We start from the raw sequence: 7470 nt of genomic DNA, 5'->3' as shown, positions 1-7470 counted from the left end.
AACTATGTAGGGGATCTCGGAGCAACGAGCTGCCCCAGAGGTGTGGTAAGCACGACCCACTGGCGTCTGCTACCCATCAACGCTCGTCCCAGCTATGGGTCAATAGTCGAGTTGGATCACCACCTCGGGCGCACAGGAGTGCAACTCGGTTCAGCGGCAATAGGGCGCCTGAGGAGTGACACAGTTGCGGCCAGTGATCAGAAGCAGGGAGTCCTGGGACCTGTGTGACTTGTCATCTCTGGTCTTATGACAAACCATACTGCATACAAACCACGATGACAGACAAAAGAAGCAACAATAGGGTTGGAGTCCCTAACACAACTCCCACTACAGACCACGATTCAGGAGGATCCCATGACGGCTTGGCCCCAAACCCGCAAGGAAGGAACAAGTCCGATGGAGGTACCGGTAAAAGGAGAAGACTTGTCAACTGCAGGACCGTTAGAACGATATCAACACTTAATGTCAGGACCATAAGGGAAGCAATTGCAAGAAGTAGAGAGGAGTTGGCAGCCAACCTGAGCTTGTACGGGGTTGATGTTATGGGGATCCAAGAGCACCGAATAGTGCACGAGAAAGAAGTAAGGTACGAGGACGTAAATGGCAGCAAGCTTATTACAACAACTGCAAGTAGAAACCAGGCTGGAGCCGCTGTAGGTGGGGTTGGTATTCTGCTCAGCTCCAAGGCAAGAGGTTCACTGGCGAAAGTTACATCAAACACGGCAAGGATACTTACAGCAAGCTTCCAAGGCCAGGAACCCAGCAACAACTGTAATAGTCACTTACTGTCCAACCAACACAGCAGAAGAGGACATAGTAACATCACACTACGAGGACCTGGCAAGGACCATTGAATCCATCCCAGCTCACCACCTACTACTAGTTGTGGGGGACTTCAATGCAAGAATTGGGTCGAAGGATGCCAAATTTCCATTCCACGTGGAAACAAATAGAAACGGTAGACAGCTCCTGGACCTGGCAAGCGAGAAGGACCTAGACATATCCAGCACCTACTTTCGCAAGAAAACAGGAAAGCTCTGGACCTTCATCATACCAAGTACCAACTGGACCGTGTGCTGATTAGAAGGAAGTGGCGTAACAGCATGCTGAATGTATAGGCATACAACTCCTTTGCAAGTGTCGGCTCGGATCACAGGATCGTATATGCCTGGGTGAGACTCAGCCTGCGGAAAAAGAAAGCAGAGCCAAGAAAGAAGCAGTACGACTGGGGCCTATTCAAGAGCAGAAGGGACATTTAGGAGCAGTATACGATAGAGGTACTTAACAGGTTCCAGCCATTACAAGAACAAGAACCAGATGAATCTGCAACAGACTAGTATGGAAGGTTCATTAAAGCCACTGAGGAGGCAGCAGAGAGTGTGGTCCCTGTTAAGAAGAGGAGAAGAAAGACAAGGCACTATGAGGACTCCAGGGTGACTGAGGCAAGAGACGAGCTGAACAGGGCATATGGGACATACATAGAAGACACAACAGAAGGGAACAAGCAAGTCTACTGTCTGACAAAGAAGAAACTTAAAGAAACCTACATAGCAGTGGAAGAAGAGGATCTCAACAGCAAGATCAGAGAGGTTGATAAGGCACATGTGAACTATAACCATGGACAGAGCTGGAAGCTCATAAACGACATAACTAATAGAAAGATAACAAGGAAGGGCAAACTAGAAGGAAGCACGCAGGAAGAAAGAATTGAGAACTGGTATAACCACTTTAAAACTCTTCTTGGAGACCCCCCTAGCATCACAGAGGAGGACGGGGAAATTACCACTGTGTTTGAGGACCTCGGTATAAGGGACGGACCATTCGACCAGGAGGAGTGCGAAAAGGCAAGTAAGTCCCTGGTTGAAGGAAAGGCTTGTGGGGAAGATGGGATACCACCAGAGGTATTGACGAGATGCAAGGGGCTAGACACAATCATCCCTGCTTAACATCATTCCTATACACAAATCTCAAGTCTCAGTTCACTTGTCGCCAAGACCTTCAATAGGATGCTGCTTAACAGAATAAGGCCAGCTGTGGATGACCACCTGAGATACAACCAGAATGGGTTCAGGGAGGGCAGATCGACTGTTCGACAAATACTCGCTTTGCGTAGATTGATTGAGGGTATTAACCCTATCCAGACGGGGGGGGGGGGCTAAAAGTGCCCGCGCCAACTTTGACATCCTATAACTGCCGAACGACAAACGCTAGGACTACCAAACTTGGTGACTTTTTCTAAAATTTAGTTGGCAATAATATTATGGTAATTCTTAAAGCTTAACATTTTTCGTGTTGCCATGGCAACGGGTTTCTGGAGGCATTTTATGCAAAAATCACTGATTTTTTTAAAACAATGATATTTCTTAGGTTTTCTTGCTCAACCACACTAGTTTTCCTACTTGTATAGCATCATATGTAATTAGATGTAACTTTCATGATTTAATATTCATAATTTATGGTAATTTGATGACGTAATCGGTCAAAATCCAAGATGGCGGACCATTACACTATTTTAGGTATCAACAGGCTTGTTCGCCTTCAAAATCGTCACTACGAGGCATTTTCTTTACCAGAAACATTTAGATTAACGTTTCTAGTCTATTTTTAGTGTTTTTTGGGGTCATAAGTGAAAAAAAAGTATTTTTGAAAATTTCAAAATGGCCGATCCAAGATGGCGGATCCCAAGGGTCGCTAACAACACGTGAAGTCATTTAATGACGTCATTTTTACGTCAACGTAGTTATGATGTGTCTTGGTATACCTTAATTTCAACAATACATACTATTTTGTTTAATACCTGTAGATATTACGGGAATTCCCTATTTAGCCAATAAAATCACATCAATGACGTCATAATTACGTCATATTACGTCATAACGTCACCAAAATTCTGGGAATTATAAAACTTTTCATGAACATCACCCCCTACAAATTTGGGAAGGAAACATCATACCGTTCAGAAGTTATGAGGGGGGGGGGGCGAATGAGACCCCCCCCCGTCCCAGATATCCCAAATAAGCCCAGTCTGGATAGGGTTAAGAGAAACATGCAACTCCGGCTATGAAACATGCAACACGTCATGTCATAACTTAGATAATTACTAATGTGGCTGACAAGAACGTAACGTCTAAAGAAATGCATCCAAACAACCACAGGATTATAATAACGTATCCAGGGTCACACTGATAAGTAACGACGTCCCTATGGTAACTACGATTGCTGGCCATGATGACGTCTTCTTATGTTGAACGTGACGTTCTTGTTCTCTCCAAAATTCTGTTCGTGATTGTTCCAAATTTGAATTTCTTGCATTTAGAATGCTAGCAATTACTTAATAAAATTGTGTTTTTTTCTTCATTTTGTGGCATTTGACAGAATTGCAAAGCAACCTGTTTTGTTTATTATTTTTCTAAAAGAAAAATTGAACATACTGGCTACTTACTGTACCAAAACAAATATATTTCTTTACTCTTACTTGGCACATATCCAGCCGATACGAAACAAGTCAAACATATACATAAGAACAAATATTTCAATATTGTTCTTTTAATATGAAATAATTTATGGAGGGGGCGAAGATCATTACCTTCGTCAAGAAGGTTATTCGTTGATGCTTGTCTGTGTGTCTGTTAGTGAACACGATAAGTCGAGAACGCCCGGATGGATTGTTGTCGTATTTGATGTATTGGTGTGTATGTGGGAAATCTCAAGATGATTAGATTTTGGGCGAACTACTTTGCATAATTCACGAGAAAAGTGAAAAAATGTGTTATATTGTATGCTTGAGTATATGTTCTGGCTAGGACGTGTTGGCGGTGTTGTTTCGAGGGGTCAAGAATAAGTGGTAGGGGTGGTAGGGGTGGTAGTTGTCATGTGGGAGGCAGGAAACTTAATAGTTGCTGAGACAAATTGGCTCGTCACTCAAGGCAGTGGTATGAGAAAGGTAGCAGCATAGCAGAAAGTGGTGTGGAATTTGGTGGAAGCAGACCAAAATTGGATATACACTGCCTTACGGAAGAACAATCAGTAGTCGTGTGTCACAGCATGGGGATAGGACGGTGTTCAGGGTAGGTGAGTTAACCATGTTATATAGGGAAGGAAGAGGTGATTTATTAGTATACGTCATACTGTATGGTGTACATGTAGTATGGATACGTATTGCTGAAGAAGTATTTGATGAAGGGTGGATGTAATATTAATAGATATCAACTATGCAAATGAATACCTCATTTGTATAATTGATGAGAGAATACTAAAACTCAAAGTGGGCTTAATGGATGGTCATGATTTTTGGTATATAGATAGCTTACGTGATGCTTTGTATGATTGGATGATGATTATGCAAATCAGATTTTTATTTGCATAATTAATGAGGTAATTATAAAAACCCACTGTGTTCCATGATATGACTATTCAAATATGTGACATTTGTAACCGAGGAAGATAGGAATGTTGATAGATAGAAAATATGCAAATGTAGGCCTAATTTGCATAATTAATGAGAAACTACCATAATTCCATACTAGTAAATGACGGACGGCAATTTCATTTGGAAGTTGTGTGAATGTGGACTATACCAAATTGAATCAATTATGCTAATAAGGACCTCATTTGCATAATTGATAAATGTTAGCATAACATTCTTTGTTAAGCTCATACTTTGGACAACTTATGTTATTTGGGTGAAGACGATCAACTGGTATGATTTATTATTGATGAGAAACACTCCTAATACGTTACTCATAATTAGGTTAACATCATTTGGCGAAGGTATGAGGTCGTAGAACTCTTGTTATATTTCATGTTGGACAAATAGGTTGATGCCTGAGTGTCGTACCTTTCTGGGTCGTGAAAGGTCCTTTCTTTGTAGTCCCCTGAACCTGGTCAAATCCTGTCCCTTCGGTGATATGTGAGGGAACCTAAAATCATAATACATCATCATTATCACTTCCTGGGGACGGCATTACCAATAACAAACAAAAGGCGTCCGTCGTATCATAGTGCAGTGCATATGAACTTAGGTTCGTCATAAGTTAGATTATTTTAAAGACCTTTTCTTACTTTAGCTGTTTCAGTTTGCGTTAACATGTTTGCTTTCAGGTTTGAAGACTCATAAGCACTCGTCTCATCATCATCTGTTATCCATGTGGGCAAAGCTGTTGAATTTGTTGGATCCGCTGTTTCATTGATGTATGGCTGATGTATGGAGATATTAGAATTTCACTTAAAGAGTATAGATTTATGTAACATTAACAGGTTATATTGTTTCTTAAGCTAACTGGGAAAAATATTGTCCATAAATAGCAAAAATAAAACATATTTGTAGGGTTCTAAGGCTGCACAGGAAACGGGAGGAACTGAGGTGCTAAGGTAAGATAATGTTGCACATAAAATGCAAAGTAGAGGACCAACCGAGTGGGTTTCATTTTTGTTTTCCAGTGTGGAACCAATATGGGTGGCGGGAACCGTTGACACTGGTCGGCTTGAAGTACCACTTTGCTCCAGAGAACTGTTAAGTGAGTGAGTGTGAGTTTCATGCATGGTCGAGTGAAACATGACGAGACCAACTCCGGCACCAATGGCGGCTGCTACTGTTGCAGCAATGATGACTAAGAGGAGTAGACAGGTACGATGATAGGTCACGTTGCAGCTTTTGGAAACCCCACAACTGTCTGCAGCATCGGTGCCATCTGGAAACAAACAGTATTTGATATTTTCCGATGGTACCTGCTGTCATTTTCTCGGCTATTAATAACCGTAAGTTTTTCTGTTTTGTTTATTATGCTGGCTAATGTTTGTGGATGGTTGCCATTAAATGTTTGCCATTCTTTCTATGGCGATCTATCATCACTCGCTCGTGAGGTACGAAGCATAATATACTTAAAATGCATTCATTGGAAAGGACCAACATATCAAATACACAGCTTTCATAAAACAAACAAAAACAGAAACAAAGAACAGTAGACTTGTATTACTGAAAACGAGCTTAACGAAGTGTAAGGGAAGAGCTGACATGTATACTTTTACATATACAAATGGCACCAGACCACAACCTGATTATATCTTCGTAAACAGAAAATTGTTAAAAGTACAGGAAACTGAGGCCTACAACACATACAGTAATATGAACCCAGACCACAGAATTGTCTCAGCTATAATATGCCTAAATGAAACAAAAAAGCAAGCAACGTAATGCCGTAGCTCTGACTGGTCGTCGCCAGATACAGATACGAGGCAAAAATACACAATGACATTACGAAACAAATTTGAGCTTCTATAAACCGGGACATCAGATAAAATCTGTACTGAATTGATGGGATAACAGAAGCAGGTGGACTTAAAACATAGTGAGACATTGGTTATTCTTCTAATTGAAAAAAGACAGCATGTCATAGAAATGGTACATCTTTGAGATATCTTACTATGCAGTACCTTACTAGGGCACATATTCATTTCTTATTTTGTCGAAAAATAGTATTTTGACAATAATGCTGGTAGCGATGAGTAGACTGAGTAGAGGGTCACTGCGTAGCTAGACGTCCCGGCGCCTAAATATAGGACCTGTGCCAAGCTGATACACAACTATCATTCACGTAATAAATATAGCTTTATAAAATACTAAAAATTTGGGTCTTTAGTTGTTTGTTGAGTAGAAAACCAACCAAAGAAAAACAACGTAAACATCGGTTTCGTCTGGCGACGTTGTTTTTCCGCCTTTTTCCCCCCGCCGTGATGGTGGCGGGGCGATTGAACGCACAGCGAGTTTCAGAGATTTGTTACGCTCTAACATGTGATTGGTACCGTCTATAAAAAGGAAACTGAATACAGAGATGGCGAAGACATTAGGCAATAAGTAGACGGAGTATTTTTGATGTAAGCGGTGTAGTTTTCTCGTAATTTTTTTGTCAGTCGGGCCGCATGCAATACGTACGTCGGGCCAAGCACACAGTGCGTAGTAGCCTATTTCCCGTGAAAACATGAGCTGGGATGCGCTAGATATAGCCCTTCTCACGTGACGTGGAAAGTGCACACAGTCAAACTTTTCCGGTCAAAAGAAAGCTAGAATATTGTAGACTGCAAGCCTTATTTACATTTTCTTGATTCCATCACCAACTTCCAAAGAGAGCAATATTATAAAAGCGTGCCAAGTTAGGCACACTATCAAGCGTAGCACTAAATCAGAACGTACATTCGCGAAAACGTCTCACAGCGTTTGCCGCTTGTAACTCGGAGCGTGAAGGGCTCATGAACAGTCTGAATACATTTCTTATCCAGGTATGTTCTTTAGATGAATATGTTCAAAATTCATTAATCAAAATCTGACCACTCTTTGGCAACCAGCGATGGAGCGCCGTGAGTTCGAGCACGTAAAAAAAACGTGCGATGTTATGGCATCCCCCGTTACTGTTATACACCACAGGTCTTGGGCTCTATGTGTCAGATCATAACTGTTCATAATGAGTTTATAGA

This window comes from Branchiostoma lanceolatum, chromosome 6, assembly GCF_035083965.1.
Source record: "Branchiostoma lanceolatum isolate klBraLanc5 chromosome 6, klBraLanc5.hap2, whole genome shotgun sequence".
NCBI classification, from domain to species: Eukaryota; Metazoa; Chordata; class Leptocardii; order Amphioxiformes; family Branchiostomatidae; genus Branchiostoma; species Branchiostoma lanceolatum.
This window is presented reverse-complemented; position numbering follows the sequence as displayed.